This window comes from Gopherus evgoodei, chromosome 4 (assembly GCF_007399415.2).
Source record: "Gopherus evgoodei ecotype Sinaloan lineage chromosome 4, rGopEvg1_v1.p, whole genome shotgun sequence".
NCBI lineage: Eukaryota > Metazoa > Chordata > Testudines > Testudinidae > Gopherus > Gopherus evgoodei.
The window spans coordinates 26,139,068-26,157,623 of NC_044325.1; the positions used below are offsets into that span (position 1 = coordinate 26,139,068).

The window sequence follows — 18,556 nt, forward strand, 5'->3', positions numbered from 1 at the left end:
AGCACAAGATAGCAATAAGAGGACTATGGACACAGCTCTCAGCTGTGGGCAAAGCATGCCAGCTGCCTAACCGTTGCAATCTCTCTTGGTCTCATAGTTGTAGGTCTCTAGCACAGGACAGTTTAAGGAACTTGAAGGACAAGTGGTGACTTGGGGAGCTCCTTGCACACATAAGGGATGGCATGGGAGAAAGCAAAAAGGTGCATGGAATGCACATGAGTTCCAGTGATTTAACTGGGATCATTCATATTCCGTGTGTTAAAAGGATGGCCCCAAAGAGTCTAACTGAGAACACGAAATTGGAGCTGGGGCCAACAGCAGCTGTTTACAGAATGGATTAATATGCATTAGTGTTCCAACAACATAAGCATTCTGAAGGGAAAGAACGGAGCACTTAACAGCAGAAATGAAGGATGATGTAAACATCTTTTAGCAAAACAACCGCCTGCTGAAAATAAGTTAAGAAGATCATTTTCCCCAGTTCCCCGAATAATTTTTAAAGAGCAATCTGTAAGGAGGAGACAAATATTGTCCACATGGTATGATCATAGCACCTGCAGAGATGTGCTCAGTACCAGTTAATAGAATTCTCAATTGAAAAGCAACAACCCACAAAAGTGAGGTCACAGCTTGGGCTCTTCCAGGCACACATTTCCCCCTCAACACCAAGGTAACAAACAACCCCAAAATAAAAGTTCTTCCTTTCTAGAGCACAAACACAGACAGAGACCTTGTTCTGAGCTTCTGACACACAGTCCGCTCCTCATGAGTTTGGGGGAGCTTCCTCTCTGCCACAGCCCACAACTGCCTGAGGAGCTTCAGCTCCCCCCATCTCCTAGACTCCTTTCCTGTCCTGCCTGAATCCTGAGTGAGGGTTTTCACTCAGACTCTCCTTGGGAGGCAGAACCTTAAGGGTTCAAAGTCCTCTCAAGGTGTGGGGACAGGTAGAATAAAGAGCAGAATTCCCATTTCAACACACAACTTCAAAAAGTATGATAGATTTAGGACATAAATGGCTTGAAAAGATCTCTGAAAAAAACAAACATCTGCATCCCACATACCTGAAGTTTCTTTTTCTGTTTCCCATCCAGTGCTATAGTCCGACAGGTCAGAGCAGCCTCATCATGCCACATTTACTGTCAAATAAGGAGCTCCAGCCAGATCCTTCTTTCAAGTCTGACAACCACCATAGCACTGTGGAGGAAATGCAGCACTACACCAATGGGCTCAAATTTAGCACTGAGGAGAATTATTTTTCATAGGAAGGCTGAAAATCTTGGTGGCTCTACAAAGTTTCATGGCAGAAGAATCTTAGGGCCTTAGTTTCTGCTCCTCTACAGTTTGTATTGCCATTTCCACCCTCACAAAGTGGGTGTAAAAAGCTGATGTCGTACAGTTTTATATCCATGATGCACAAGGATAAATTATCACTCAAGGTAATGGCAAATAAGGCTCTTTAGTGCTATGAGGTCCATATGGATTTAGCAATTTGAGCAGCAAGTTTTCTACATTAATTGTTACTAAGGTGCACATCTTATTTCTTTTATTTGCCTCTATACACTGCTCTCTTGTGACAGCCTTTCCAGTGGCTATTTTTAAACAATTTTCCTCCAGATAATAGGATGGTGGACTAGATGTCTTTGAAGCCAGTGCTGCTTTCAAGTGAAGCTTTTGAAGACTAAGTAGCTGCACACTGCAAAACCCAAGGCTGCTATAAATAAATGTAATTACATGTTAATGAATTAATTTATTATTAAACTATTTTTGTGGTTGAAATACCTTTGTTGTGGTTTCTGGAATAATCATGGTGACAGCTCTTTTAAATCACTGTCATAGCAAAATCATGGGACTAACAGTTGTTGAATATCTCTGCAAGGTTTATCAGAGAGTTGCTGAGCATAGGGGTTAGTGGCTGCATGAGGGCTGTGGAACTGCCTACAGAATCCAGCATCCTACCAAGGAATCCAGCGTCAGCCCCATAGTTCCCAAGTTCTCCATGTAGCATGCTTTTCCTTCTGCGATGCTCCCCAACCTACCTCTGCCCCCTAGCAGCATGGCTCACTCAGAAGAGTTGATGGGCCTAAACCTCAGATTGAGATTTCAAGTCAACAATCACTAGTCACAAAGTTTGCAAGTTTCATAGTGGTAGCCGTGTTAGTCTGTAACAGCAAAAACAACAAGGAGTATTTGTGGAACCTTAGAGACTAACAAATTTATTTGGGCATAAGCTTTCGGGGGCTAAAACCCACTTCATCAGATACATGGAGTGGAAAATACAGTAGGAAGATTATTTTTATATATATATATATATATATATATATATATATATATATATATATATATATATATACATATATATATATATATATATATATATATATATATATATATATATATATATACATACACACACACACACACACACACACACACACACACACACACACGAAAAGATGGGAGTTGCCTTACCAAGTAGGGGATCAAGACAACTCAATTAACACAAGCTATTATCAACAGGATGAAAAAAATCACTTTTGTAGTGGTAATCAGGGTGGCTCATTTCAAACAGTTGACAAGAAGGTATGAGTAACAGTAGGAGGAAATTAGCATGGGGAAATTAGTTTTTAGTTCTTGCAGTGACTCATCCACTCCCAGTCTTTATTCAGGACTAACTTGATGGTGTCCAGTTTGCAAATTAATTCCAGTTCTGCAGTTTCTCATTGGAGTCTTTTTGAAGTTTTTTTTGTTGAAGAATTGCCACTTTTAAGTCTATTATTGAGTGTCCAGGGAGGCTGAAGTGTTCTCCGACTGGTTTTTGAATGTTATAATTCTTGACATCTGATTTGTGTCCATTTATTCTTTTGTGTAGAGACTGCCCGGTTTGGCCAATGTTACATGGCAGAGGGGCATTGCTGGCACATGATGGCACGTATCACATTGGTAGATGTGCAGGTGAATGAGCCCCTGATGGTGTGGCTGATGTGGTTAGGTCCTATGATGATATCCCTTGAATAGATATGTGGACAGAGTTGGCAACAGGGTTTGTTGCAGGGACAGGTGCCTGGGTTAGTGTCCACACTACGGCGGACATGCTGGCATAAATATATCTGCACTGCTACGCCGGCATAGTCCCCTAGAGCACCGATAGAAACAGCAATCTGATGGTATCAGAACATCACCTCCTGAATAATGTTAGCTAGCAACAGAGGCCCTCTTCTGTTAGCATAGCTGCATCTACATCACTGGTTTTGCAAGCGTAACTATGTCGCCAGGGGGTATAGTTTTTTCAGACCCCTGACCGATACAGACAGGCTGGTATATATTTTAAGTATAGACCAGACCAGAAACTGACAGGCTCTCTGTAAACTACATTAAGAGAAACACACCAGCGTAATGGGATTAGAGAATACAAGACCTTCCACATTATTAAGTTAGACAGAGAATTGCTCTGAGTTATTGGGTTCTTGTTCTAGGTTAGAATTTATTTAAATATTCTAGGGTTATCATTGGTCAGAGCTAGAATCCTTTGTGAATTGGGGCTAGTGTTTGAGGAACAAAATATCAGGGAATGAGACATTCCAGACCAAACATTTCAAAAGGCCTCGAAGTGTTACTTATGGACAATACATTTTTCATGTGCTAAACTACCATGCTATTTTCCACCACTGGAGGATCTGACCATATATGAGTGCAAATGGATACTCTTGTTGCATTATGTCCTTCTACATTTCAGTCCTATCTTGGGGCAAGTTTAGAGATTCAAATGCTCAAGCCTTAACTATTTTCAGATGGAATGTTGTAGGAAGAACTCTTCTGATTCACCAGCAAAAACAGAGTATGTTATCATCCTGGAAAATACAAGACATCAATAAAACTTTCCAGCTAGCAAGTCTGGGTACTAGTTGAATGTTGTAAGGAAAGTGTTTAATTTCAGATTTGTAAAACAATGCTGAATCCAATTACATTCTGATAATGTCTTTCTATTACTGATGCTTACGGGTGGCTTTGTGCTGTCAAATGAAAACCTGTTTGGTTCAGGAACTGACTGAGGTTCCAGTTCCCTGGGCTGTGCTATAGATGCTCTGTGCATCTGAAAACTGATGCCTGTAATCTCCACGAGGATGCCAGCTGCACCAGAACATCCCCCTGCCATCCAGCATATGTGACACTAACAGAAACCAGAAGGAGTTTATTGGCATACAATTCGGGGGTACAGACGAGAGATGAAGAAAGCAAAGAAAGAATGACTCTTCTTATGATAATTCACATGAAGAAGCAGCGATCTTTGGACAGCTCTGGCTTTCAAGTTGAGGTTACTATAGACATAGATGTATATTTCCGTTCCTTAATCTACAAGGTTTGGTTTTCTGTTTTTCTAGCTTGGTTCGGTTTTATGCTGCTAGGCTACAGGACAGAAAGGAAAAGTGCTGTGGTGGATCTGACCTTTATTGTAGCAATGAATTCATATCAAGAACAGCTGTTTTTTCTGAAATATTAAAGAATGGCAGAATTAAACCTATATAGTGTAAGAGCCATGTTAATATGTCCTATTTGATACCAGCACTATTCTCATCCCATTGCTACTAAGAGTAAGAATAATATATAAGAGTGATGGTATCAGTATGGACCACTGCTTGATATGTTTAGCTGCATATGCAAGACCACACCAATTTACCTCACGCTCCCCTCTGACATGACAGTTCTGGCGGACGTGTGGATTGGTCTCCCTCTGACTTTCTGGAGGAGACAGAATCAGGACAACTAACTTCTGCCATGGGTTCTCATTGCTGCCAGCAAGTTTTTTGGCATGTGCAAAGTCACTACACCAGCCTCCTTATATTTCCATGCACATAAACCTAACACATACAGAAACAAATTCAACCCTGATGTAGCTCCACAGACATCAGCATGATAACAGGGATTATGTGGGCTCTGGTACATTTGTAACACTGTCCCTGGGAGAAAGCTAGATGCATTCCTATCACAATTAAGAGGCAATTAACATTTAAAAAAATGTGCTGAAAATATTCCATTAATTTTAGGGATAATGAAATACTGATTTTGGGAAATAATTTTCAAATGCCAGTGATGATAAAATGTTCTGATCTATACTTCACAATAAAAACCCTAAGTCAAACTGCATGCTGATTGTACACTGATTTCACTGAAGTTGAATGGAGTATAATATAAATCATGGTGAAATTTGGCCCTATCTTTTTGCTTGTTTGAATCAGTAGTAGCAAACATGCCTTAATGAGAAAACATTATTTTAAAAAAATCTGCTGTTGAAAATGGCTGTAACAATTTTAAAACACAGCTCTGCTGGGGAAAGCACCTCCGTATTGGTGACGAAGTGTCATATCACCACATTAATTCGCTTATGATACAACATGACTCATACATGACATCACCATTAAAACAACATTTTTAGATTACACCTGTAGCTAGTATACACTGATCCTGTGATCATGCATGGGTCCTTTACAGTGTCTAAATTAGAAACAAACAAATGGAAAACCAGAAGTTAAAAGTGTAAAGTAATAGATTGTTCTGTTTGCATTCCTTCATCCTGATGTTAGTGAGGATTGTTCAATAAATTTAATCGTCTTGTTCATTGCATTGCATCTGTTTCTTTTGTATTTTTCTAAAAAAAAATCTTTAGCAGCAGTTTTATTTTCAGAGACTTGCACAAAGACATTAAAACACTGCTTTGCCTTTGCACTTCATTTATTTGCTCAAAACACATCTAAGAGCAAAATCCTGCACTCAGATCTTGTAGGATCCCATGGAGGAACTCTATTCCAATGGATAGGTCTCCCTACAAACGCAGAGCTACCACTGAAGTGTGAGGATTTTGTGTTCCATGTCTGAAGTCAGGTGTATATCATTCCTTACACACATTCTTCAGCTTCCAGCTTTCACTGTAGGTTTGGCAATTTGCTAAGGTACAAAGGTTACTCAGCACATATTACTGTTTAGTAATCCCTCTGCTATTTATAGCATTACATATAAAATGCTCTGGACATTTTAGTAATTTTGTTGTAAATACATTAAAGAATATGAAAAAATACCTAATACAGCCCAATCAAATACAAAACCTTATTTTTATAATCAGTTTAGAAGAGCATTATTGCAACACAGTTGTAAGATTATTCTACCTAAGAGTGTGTGTAAATAAATTAATATTTGAGTTGTACCCTCCTGTTTTTAATAGGACAACAGTAGTGAGCAAAACTCATAAGCTTTGGGAATTGAATTAAAGAACATCCCACATTTCTCCTCAATCCTTGCATTCCTGGTAGATTTTTTGTCTGTTCCCATGGCACAAACTCTCAATAAATTCCAGCTCTCTTCTACTGTGATCATAGAATCATGGAAGCACAGAACTGGAAGGGACCTCAATAGGCCATCTAATCCAGTCTCCTGCATTCCAGGAGGACTAAATAACTAGACCAGTGACACTCAGACTGTGGATCTCAAGCCATAAGTGGCTCTTTAATGTGTCTCCTCAGGCTTTTTGCAGCACACAATATTAAAACGCTGATTTAATTATTAACCATTCTAAGTTCTTAACCAGTCAAGATGCTTTTACTGTGTTATTAACCAATTATGTTATCAACTAGACCATTTCTGATGGGTGTTTCTCTAACCTGTTCTTAAAAATCTCCAATGATGGAGATTCCACAATCTCCCTAGGCAATTTGTTCCAGTGCTTAACCACCCTGACAGGCAGGAAGATTTTCGTAATGTCCAACCTAAACTGCCCTTGCTACAGTTTAATCCTGTTGCTTCTTGTCCTATCTTCAGAGGTTAAGGTGAATGTTTTTTAAACCTCCTCCTGGTCACGTCCTTTTATGTACTTAAAAGCTGTTATGTCCCCCCTCAGTCATCTCTTCTCCAGACTAAAGAAACCTAATTTTTTCAATCTTTTCTCATAGGCTATGTTTTCTAGACCTTTCATCATTTTTGTTGCTCTCCTCTGGATTTTCTGCAATTTCTCCACATCTTCCCTGAAATGTGGCACCCAGAACTGGACACAATACTCCAATTGAGGCCTTATCAGCACAGAGTAGAGTGGAAGAATTACTTCCCATGTCTTGCTTACGACACTTCTGCTAATACATCCTAGAATGAGGTTTGCTTTTTTTTGCAACAGTGTTACACTGCCTACTCTATTTAGCTTGTGATCCACGAACACCCCCAGATCCTATTCTGCAGTCATTTCTCATTCCCATAGTACTCCTTCCTAGCCAGTCATTTCCCATTTGGTAGGAACAATCAATTGCATACATAAGTGGAGTACTCTGTATTTGTCCTTATTGAATTTCATCCTATTTACTTCAGAACATTTCTCCAGTTTGTCTAGATCATTTTAATTCCATCCTCCAAAGCACTTGTAACCTCAGCTTTGTATATCTGCAAAATTTGTAAGTGTACTCTCTGTGCCACTTATCATTTATAAAGATATTGAACAGAACCGAACCCAGAACTCATCCCCGTGGGACTCCACTCAAATATGCCCTTCCAGCTTGACCGTGAACCACTGATAACTACTCTCTGGGAATGGTTGTCCAACTAGTTATGCACCCACCTTACAGTAGCTCCATCTAGGTTGTATTTCCCTAATTTGTTTATGAGATGGTATCAAGAGCCTTACTAAAGTCAAGATACAGCATATCAACCACTTCCCCCCACATCTACAAGGCTTGTTACCCTGTCAAAGAAAGCTATCAGGTTGGTTTGACATGATTTATTCTTGACAAATCCACATTAACTGTTATTTAACACCTTATTATCTTCTAGGTGTTTGCAAACTGATTGCTTGATTATTTGCTCTAGTTAAGCTGACTGGTCTGTAATTCCCCGGGTTGTCCTTACTCCCCTTTTTATAGATGGGCGCTATCTTTGCCCTCTTCCAGTCCTCTGGAATCTCTCCCATCTTCCATTAGTTTTCTAAGATAATTATTAATGGCTCAGATACCTCCTTACTCAGCTCCTTGAGTATTTTAGAATGTATTTCATCAGACCTGATCCACAAAGACATAACTTGTATAAAGGCTGGTCTACACTCAAAATGCAGCATCAGCACAGCTGTAATCGATACAGCTGTAGCGCTTAAGTGAGATGCTCCTATGCTGATGACAGAACTCTCCCATCGGCACAGTTAATCCATGTCCCCAAAGAGGGGGTAGCTATGTCAATGGGAGAAGCTCTCCCATTGACATAGCGTCGTCTACATGGGGAGTTAAGGTCGGTATAACTACATCACTCAGGGACGCAAATTTTTCACACCCCTCAGTGACATAGTCATGCCAACATAGGCCAGGTCTACACTACAGGCCTAAGTAATTTTTATCTTGTTTTTTCCCCCTAACTGAGCTTCAGATCCTACCTCAGTTTCACGGGCATTCACCATGTTAGACATCCGACCACTACTAACTTTTCTAGTGAAAACAAACAAAAATGTCATTTTGCACTTCTGCCATTTCCACATTTCTGTTACTGTCTCTCCCCACCCCCAACCCTTTGAGTAATGGGTCTACTCTGTCCTTAGTCTTCCTCCTGCTTCTTCTGATGGATTTCTAGAATGTTTTCTTTTTATCCTTTATGCCTCTAGCTACTTTAAACTCATCTTGTGCTTGGGCCAACATGTGTGCATTGATTTTTTATATTCATTGTTTGTAATTTGACCTAGTTTCCACTTTTTGTAGGACTCTTGAGTTTCAGATCATTGAAGAGCTTCTGGTTAAATCAGGGTGATCTCTTGCCATACTTCCTATCTTTCCTATGCAGTAGGATAGTTTGCACTTGTGCCCTTAATAATGTCTCTTCGAAAAACTGCCACCTCTCTCAAACTGTTTTTCCCCTTAGACTTGCTTCCCATGGGATCTTATCTACCAACTCCCTGAGCTGGCTAAAGTCTTTCTTCTTGAAATCCATTATATTTACTCTCTTGGTTTCCTTCCTGCCATTCCTTGGAATCAAGAAATCTATCATTTCACGATCACTTCCACTGAAGCTGCCTTTCACTTCAAAATTCTCAACCAGATCCTGTTTGTCAAAATCAAATCTAAAACAGCCTCTCCACTAGTAGGTTTCGCCACCTTCTGAAAAAACATGGTCTCTGATGCATTTTAGGAATTTGTTGGATAATCTGTACCCTGCTGTATTATTTCCCCAATGGATATCTGGGTAGTCTTGTGCTTTGGATGGTTTCTTGTTGTTTAAAAACCTCATGACCTCTTCCTCCTGTCTATAGTAGACCCTCGCCTACTATGACATTCATCCCTTTTTATCCTTAGCCAGAGACTTTCAACAAGTCTTCTATTTCCATGTCAATCTCAGTGCAAGTGAGTACATCTGATAAACAAAGCAACATCTCATCCCTTTTTCCCCTGCCTGTCCTTCCTGAGCAAGCTGTCCTCAAAATTTCAGTCACAGGTGCCGGCTTCCTCCAGGACCCGGTGGTGCTCAACTCTCCGCTCCACCCCAGGCCCCGCTTCCCCCAACCCTCTCCCCCAAGTCTCCACCTTGCCCCTTCTCGCCACTGTTCCACCCCAGGCCTCTCCCCCACCCTTTCCCACCCCACTTCTTCCCACCCAGTTACGCCCCCTCCCCTGAGCATGCCCCTTTTCCGCTCCTCTCCCACCCCTGCAGCAGCTCCTGCACACCTTGGAATAGCTGATTGCTGGAGCCGCTGGTGGATGGGAGGCACTGGCAGAGAGGAGGGAAGCTAGCTGTTGGTGGGTGCTAATCACCCACTAATTTTTTTCTATGGGTGCTCTAGGGCTGGACCTCCCATGGAGTCAGCACCTAAGATTCCAGTTGCTGTGATGCCAACTGTGTCATAGTTGTGATTATTTACTAGTATTTCTAGTTCTTCTTGTTTATTCCCCATACTTCTTGCATCAGTATACAGAAATCTAAGATGCTGATCTGATTTCCCCTCTACATTCACTTGTCTCTCCTTTGTTCCTGCTATAAATTGCCCATGCTCCCCCTCCGATTCCAAACCTTCCCCAAGTCTCCATGGTTTTGACTTCTCTGTGGGCGTTTGTCTCTGGCCCCCATCAAAGTTTAAAGCCTGCCTCACTATGTTAACCAGTCTGTAACCGAAAGACACTCTTCGCTTTCCTCGACAGGTGGACCCCATCTGCACTCAACAGTCCTTCTTCCCAGAACACCATCCTATGATCAAGGAAGCCAAAGCCCTCCTGGCAACACCATTAATCCTTGACCTAGTCATATCCCATTTCTTCCTCAACCCCCAGTGAGGCAGGCAGAGAGAGGGATGGGGATTTATACCATACTGTATGTGCAACACACCTAGCGTCCTGGAGTTTCTGGTTAATTACTGAGCTTGGAGCCTGCGATTTTAGGTGTTGAAATACAACTTGCTTTACTGGGATAACAGATTTGTTTTACAGTATCAAAAAGGGATTTAAATAAGTGTAAGAGAAAATGGGGGGTTTTCAACCTTAACAAGTTTCACCATAACAGCAGGTGACCATTCTGGCACTGCTAAAGTCTGATGGTGAGCTCTATGCTGACTAGGCCATCCATCTTGAATCTGTGGCATGGCTGTAGGCATATACCATCTCCCTTAGTATGCCCATTGCTACAAACACGCTCTCCTCTCGTTCTCCATTGAGGGCAGAGATTCTTTTGCTTCCTGGGATGTTTGTTCCACATTTATATCATCAGATTAACATCCAATCCAATGCTTGGACCTGATCTCACTCCAATTGAAGATATGGAAAGACTCCCACTAATTCCACTGGGAGTTGGATAAGACCTGATAGTTCCAGGTAAATAAACTTTTATTTAGAAAAATAATTTGTGAGAAGAAACAAAGACAAAAAGTGTTCAGTATAAATCTTGTCTAGTCTTAATTCATGAAAAGTTGCTGCAGTACAGGCCATGAGGCCTAATCATAAAGGATAAAGGTAAACCCTTACAACACTCTACAGATTAGTATTTCCTCATTGTAAACTTGTGAGATGTTTAGTTAATTTCCCTGAAATCAGGTTTGACTGTCATTCTTCTCCTAGGTGTGGTGTTCTGTTTGCACTTCACTGCAGCTTTCTTTTAAGGTTTCGGAGTAGCAGCCGTGTTAGTCTGTATCTGCAAAAAGAACAGGAGTACTGGTGGCACCTTTAGAGACTAACAAATTTATTTGAGCATAAGCTTTTGTGGGCTATAGCCCACTTCTTTGGATGCATAGAAGTGAACATATATTGAGGAGATATATATACACACATACAGAGAGCATGAAAAGGTGGGAGTTGTCTTACCAACTCTGAGAGGCCAATTAAGTAAGAGAAAAAAAATTTTGAAGTGATAATCAAGATAGCCCACTTCAAAAGTTTTTTTCTCTTACTTAATTGGCCCTAATCATTTTTGAGCCCCGTAATCATTTTATTACTTTAATTTAATGATAATTATCATAATTAGGTGGGTGGCCCTTCATTCTCTTGTGTGTGGCCGCACAGGCATGCACCTTAGAGGAAACTATCTGTGGACTACCTGAATGGAGCTCGCGGACCACCACAGTTTGAGAACCTCTGATCTGATTCATACACAATCATTGTATTATCCATGTCATAGCATTCTCTCTCAAATCTGAACCTTGGAGTTCAGGAATGAGATACTAGCATGAATTTCCCTAAGCTTAATTATCAGTTTAGATCTGATAGGCTGCCACCACCCAAAAATATAGTGTTTTGGGGCACTCTGACCTCCCCAACCTTCCCTGGGGATCCCAAGAACCCAGATCCCTTGGGTTCTTAAAACAAGGAGAAATGAACCATTCCCCCACCTTTCCCCTCTCAGAACTTCCCTCCCTGGGCTATCCTGAGATACTGATCTAACCTCTTAAATCACCATACAGAGAAGCATCTCCCTTCCCTTCCACAAAGAAGCAAACAGATTCAAGGAAAACAGAGAGAGATTTTATCTCTCCCCCTCCTGTCTCCCCACCCGTCCTGGTGAGTTATCCCAGTCCCCTGGGATAAAACAAGGGAAACAGAGAAAAAACAATCAATCAGGTTCTCTAAAAAGAAATCTTTTAATAAAAGAAAGGAAAAAGTAAAGAATTATCTCTGTAACTTCAAGATGTAAATCTACAGGGTCCTATAGCTACAGACACGAGAAAGAGACTTCCCCCCCCAGTACCAATACAAATCAGAATATTCCCAGCAACTACACATATAAAAGTTAACCAGCCAGATCCACAAATGCAAATAGTGTAAAACAATTAAAAAGCCTAAACCGCCTATTTTACTTACTCTATGAAAAGAAACTTAGAGAGCCTGTAATAATGTCTGGTCTCTCTCAGACCCTCCGAGAGAAAAACAAAGAACAAAAAACTCACACCTAAACTTCCCTCCACCCAAATTTAAAAGTATCTTGTCTTCTGATTGGTCTTCTGGTCAAGTGTCCAGTTTCCTGCTTGTAACCCTTTACAGGTATAAGAGACATTAACCCTTAACACTCTGTTTATGACAATCCAATTCACCACATCCTCAGCTGAGCTCAGTATCCCATGCCATACGAACTTTTCATTTCCTTCTCCAAATATGGTCTTTTCCAAGGCCTTCCACCTTCTGCAGCCTCAAAGGCTACACTCTGAAATTTAGGGTTTCCCCTTCACCCATGAGGCAAATAGTGTTTGTTTTTCTCATCTATTCTGTTTAGATTATTAAACAATGGTAATTACTGTAGTATCCGAGTGCCTTCCAGGATGAAAAGCAATAAAACAGATATCAATATCTATCAAGTGGGACTTTTCTGTATTCCTGTCCTGCATGTGCATGTGCTTGATTGTTTTTAATTAAAAGGTTTCTTCACTGATGTGCTATGTGTTTTTATCTGGAGAAGCCAGGTCAAAGAAACGTGCTTTGCATGTGGACAGGAAACTGCTGAAGTTTGTGGGGAAGTTCTTTGTTCTTGGTTTAAGCCAGCTCTTAAACTATTCTAATGAGTTCTCCCCCTAGCAAGCGTTCCTGTACACAAAACCCAACCTTTCCTTATACAGGGATGTTAGACTATGTGGCCTTTACGGGATTATCAGACTTAATGGCAAGCAAAGTTATTCCTCCTCCGCTACAGCCAAAACTTATTTGTTTTCCTTGAAGCAATGAACCTGTCTTTTTGTTATGCATGTGTACAGTGCTTAGCCCAACGGAGCCCTGCCTCTAAGTGCTACTGCAATATAAATATTAAATGTTATTTTAATAAATTAAATATTCTATTCAATACATTATTTGTATCATAGTAGTGCCTGGAAGATCCATTCTGCTTGCTGTACAAACATATAGTAAGATAAATCCTTAGGTTAGGGTTAGGTTTAGGATTAGGGTGGGAGGGGAAACAGAGGCACATTGAGATAAATCAACTTGCCCAGGTGAGCAGCAGAGCTGAGACAAGAACTCAGATGCCCAGCCCAGTGGCCAAAGAAATTACTACCTAGTTGTCCAGTTAATTCAAGCCTAACTCTCAGGCTCTTTCAAATTGTAATCCAACAAAGGGGTAAGCGACTGGTCTCTTGGGAATGGAAGCAACCTAACTGTGGTGTGATTTTTGGTGTAAGTGACCTTTTATCACTAAGTCCAGTTTGCCTGAGTGGCAAGATACAATGGATGGAGTCACAGACATCCAGTCTAAGACTGGTATAGTGATCCAGGAGTTTACATTTGTTACTAGCTTGGTAAAATCTAAGCGGAGAACACACCACCAGTTTGAGGAGTCTGCCCTGTTTTTGACAGTCTGCCCCTATGGTAGGCACTCCTGCTCAGGAGCCACTCCAGACAGCGTGACAGTGAGTATAAACCCTGAGCTGGGTCACAAGTAAAATGTGCTGATTGTTCTCAGGAATGTACATCTGTCCACACCAGAAAACTCTCTCAAGCCGTACAGGACCCAAATGAGTTTCAACTGCAACAAAGAGAGGGTCTGGATGATGATTTAACAACCTGAGTCGTTTGTCTGCACTGCAGGGATTAAACCTGGGGCATCAAAAATAACAACGAGCCCCAACTGTTTGAGCTAATGCACAAGGAGACATTAGCTTGGAGACAGTAGTGTATTCATAAACTTCTTATATATTCTAGCCACTACAGGGGAACAAAGATAAAATTCATCCAGTATGTTACATAAACATCCTGCTCAAGAAAGATTCTAAAGTTTTAAAGGAGTGGTCCTTGCTACCAGTACACTAAACGGTCTTGAGTTATTAAGGACTAGCCTAGAACATGGGAACTACCAAATTGTTTGGCACTTCACTCTTTATATTTGCTTGAACTTGTTTTCTTTAATTAAATAAAAAGTTCCTGCCTGAAATCACTTTTATGGAATCACAAAAACAAACAGAAACCTCCATGAGTATAGCAGTAGGAACTCTGCAGACTTCACTACCTGACTCCTGGTATTGTAACTGATTTAAAAAACAAAACAAAACAAAACAAAAAAGCCTGGCTTCCCCCCCTGCTTTGGAGAGTTACTCATGGGGTCAAGATAATGGTCTTCTCATAGCTTGGGTCCTAAACACTGCAAGTATCTAGAGGATATTGATTATGCCTGAAAAAAATGAGTATGTGCACCTCTGTGCATGCAGAAACAGCAACGGATGTCTGCAAATCATGGAACTGGGTACTCAGTTTGCACCACAAATTTGGTGTGTGTACACAAAATGCTGCATACTCTCTTTTACAGAAACAAACAGTTATGTACACAACAGTGGATGTACAAAGTCAGTGGTAGCAGCTGGACGTACAGTTCTTGGACTATTAGGCTGACAAAACAGGCAAAGCTTTCATTTAAATCACAACATCTGAAAACCAAAACAAACAACCCAAACAAAAAGCCAACCACCACCCCAAACTCAGACATTTCCAGCCTGGAGTGAAATTTCTCCCCACAGAGCCTTAGCAATAGCACTGTCAACATTCCATTCAAATCACACGTTCAATATCTTCTTGTTTCAAGCTCAGTTTCAGAATGAGTCCTGTACGTTAATTTCATTTCCATAATTCACATTTACAGAGCTGCTGGTTTCTAGCTTCCGCTTCCCTGTTCATTCATGATTTCCCAGCTGCTGCAGCTGCTGACAAAAATTCAAAGAGCCTTTTCCATGATCTACGCTGTTCAGCCACGAAATGTGGATCTGCAATTAGTCCAACACATTTCACAGGGGGAAAACTAAAATCACTTGCATTATCCACCTCTCTCAAACTGGAAACAGGAGTCAAATCAACAATTTTGATAAAGGTTTCACCGATGGAATGTGAATGGCTTAATTACAAAGGAAGAAATTAAAAGTTGGCCGAACATGGACACATTGTAGACATGGTGTTTCCAGACTCCATGCACCTTTCGATCAAAGCACCCTCCCTTGTGGAATGGAGATTTTAACCAGGATCCACACTCATGGAAAGATCAGACGTACATGGGCCCAGCCAACTCACCTCCAAAACCATTTAATCGTTGTTTAAAACTACAAATATTCTCTCTATTTCTTAAATCCTGACCCTATAAAATAACGCCATCAATTTCAGGGGCATAAATCCTAGCTATCTAAACAGCAATATCCTTGAGAAGTACCTTGAATGCTGACTAAAAGGAAGGAAATATGTCTTTTCCCGGTACTGTATATTCAGGTAGAACAAGTTGTAACCCACTGGTTGTTTTGTGTCTTCCGTCTTCAAATGATACCATTCAGAGTATGAGATGCTGCTCCCATCTACACATAGACCCCAGCAGAAATAATCTCAGGAATACTTAAAGGACAGAATCTTTTCTGCTAAAGGCCTTGCAGGCACATCACATGGGAGAGAATAGACTAAAGACAACCTTTGGCTCTGCTCTTCTAGCACCTGTTTGTTACACTGCAGTTCGTATTTCAAACTAGAAAGCGTTCTCATGCTTAGCACAGGATAATAGTGCCATGCACCTAGCGGTGCTTTTCTCCGTTTTAATGACATCTGCCTGTGTATTATGAAGCTGCAATGACAGCAGCATCAGAATGGATAAGAATCGCCACAATGTGCTATTCACCGGAGTCAATTCTAAGCCATAATTTAAAAAAAAAAAAAAAGTTATTCTCTCTTTTCTATTGTTTTTTACACTAAAATATGTGTTTCTTTTTATTTAGTTAAAAACATCATTGAGAAAGATCATTTTTTTAAGCTCCTTAAGACAAGCTAGTAAGGCATTCAAATCTCCTCACAGCAGAATTCTCATGGCGGTACCCTAATTTGGATGGTATGTTAGATTGGATATAATATATGCTTATTACTCAGCAGTGCTACTGCAAGTCTTTAGGGCTTCCCCATTATTACTTATAGGCTCAGATTCCATTCTGCACCTCCAGTAGGCAAAGCCCAGGAAAAGGGGTTGGCAAAGGTAACTTTATCCAGAGAACAAGTGCTACAGCAGCAAATTAATCTTCCCTCCCTTATTGTTTTATCTTTAGCTAGAGAGAGGACCACTCTCCAGAAGAAGGAAGCAGAGAGGCCTGCAAATGCAACGGAAAGAGAAACTCAAAGGAGACAAACTGGAGAGATTTTGAGCAAACAAAGATGCAGAGAGGATAGAAGGCTCTGAATGCAAAGAGATGAGAAAATGCTGGGAGCTGAGAGCCATGGCTCAACAGTAATGTACAAAGATGATTATGCAACATTTTGTCTGGCCAGGAGTCAATGGTCCCTAAAATACCAATGAAGATTATTAATCCCAGAGAGACATTGGATAAGACACGGCATGAAATGTGTTATTAGAACATAAAACGCTGCATAAACGGGCACTCCATAACTTCACCATTTGGGACATAACATTATCACTATGCTGAAATAGACTGTTTTGATCTAATATACTCGGCAAATCCAATCAAAAGTAACTAATACTGAAGAAAACACTGCAATTGCATTAGATATAGCCTTTTATAGTCCATTTGCCAAGTGCATCAGTTTCATATTACCTTTCCTGATAGAAGTGCCTAGTTGAAATTCCACATGGGGACACAGGCTCTATTCCCATCATAAGCCATATTAGCTTTATATTTCTGCAAACAGCTCTGTTGCAACACTTCCCATTCATTCCCCTTCTGCCCACCCTCCCTAGGGCTGGAAATCCCCAGGGTTCTTTCTTGCTTACAAACCTGGAACTATTGCAGCTTTTGAAGTTTAATCAAAATACTTGAGACTGTGGATATTTAAATATGTCTGTCTAGTATCCAAATATGTTATCTACGCTCATAATTATGGTAGATTACAGAAATGAGAGTAGCAGTCTCTGAATTTTCTATCTTGGATAATCAGAAATCAAGTCATATTCCAGTTTTATTTGAGGTATAAGGCCCTCAGACAACAAAACACTCAAGCACGTCTCTAACTTTAAACAATTTGGGTAAATCCCCAATCCAGCAAATCACTTAAGGCCCCAGATTTTTAAAGTAAGCAAGTGTTGCTGAGCAAAGTGTCACAACATCTAACTAATTTATGAACCTAAATCACATTTTCAAAGGGAATTTAGGCACTTAGAAGCCTATATCCAATTGGACTATTGGTACTAAATGCCTAAATCCCTTCTGAAAATTAGATTTAAGCTTCTTAATCAGTTAGGCCATGCAACGCTGAGTGCTGCAATGCCAAAAATATGGGCAATAGCTCCTACCTAAGTCCCAATTAAGTTAATAAGAATTAAGCACATGCTTAAAGTTAAGCACATCGTGAATGCTTTGCTCAAATGGGCCTCGCGTTAGAGATTTCCTCCTCTGAACTGAACTGTAGAGATGGGGACAGATCCTGCTTGCTTTTCTTACATGGTTAGTGACTTCAGTTAGGCAACTTTTGAGAGAAAGACTAGACCCATCTGCAAAATGGAGACTTTGCACTGTGGATAAATTCATTAGTGTGTGTGAGGTGCTCAGACATTAAAAGTGATAGTGGTCACATAAAAGCCTATAAACAAACAACAAACAATTGCAGCTAACAGGATGTGGTTGGCAATACACTCATTTCTCTGGCTCAGCTGATGGTGAGCTATAAAAGTTGCATCAGCAGATCTGCAGTAGTCAAAAGTTAGGATCAGCTGCACTATTACTTTTAAGAAAAAAGATACATGAGGAATAGCAGACAGCATTACGTATGAAATGCAACATGGGCTGGAGTCAATGGGAGTCTTTCCTAAGAATGAATTTAGACTTAAGATTTTCATAAACTGGTGTGGAAAGACTTCTGTTAATTCATGATCCTGTGACTAGATGTGGATCCAACAGAGACCAAAGGATCTAAACAGAAGGAAAATGTGTTTTCCTGGACCAAAGTATCTGGAGATGCCTTTTATTTTAATTCTTATATGGCTGTTATTATCTTATCCTAATCCTGGCAGTGCAGAATACAGTAGATTGATTAAAAGTAGGTTTGCAAACATGTGTGGAGAGACACAAGACTTCATATGACTCGTCTACTTCCTTATCTATCAGACCTCGGAGGAGACTAATAGGACCCTCAACAAGAATTATTATTGTCCAAGGCAGAAGATTTAAAGCAAGTACCTT

At 40.5% G+C, this 18,556-nt stretch overlaps 1 protein-coding gene across 3 annotated transcripts in view; it reads right to left on the reverse strand.

Annotated features, from left to right (window-relative positions):
• EVL (Enah/Vasp-like) overlaps positions 1-18,556 on the reverse strand; it is a 222,810-nt gene that overhangs the window by 145,603 nt on the left and 58,651 nt on the right. The window lies entirely within an intron of this gene.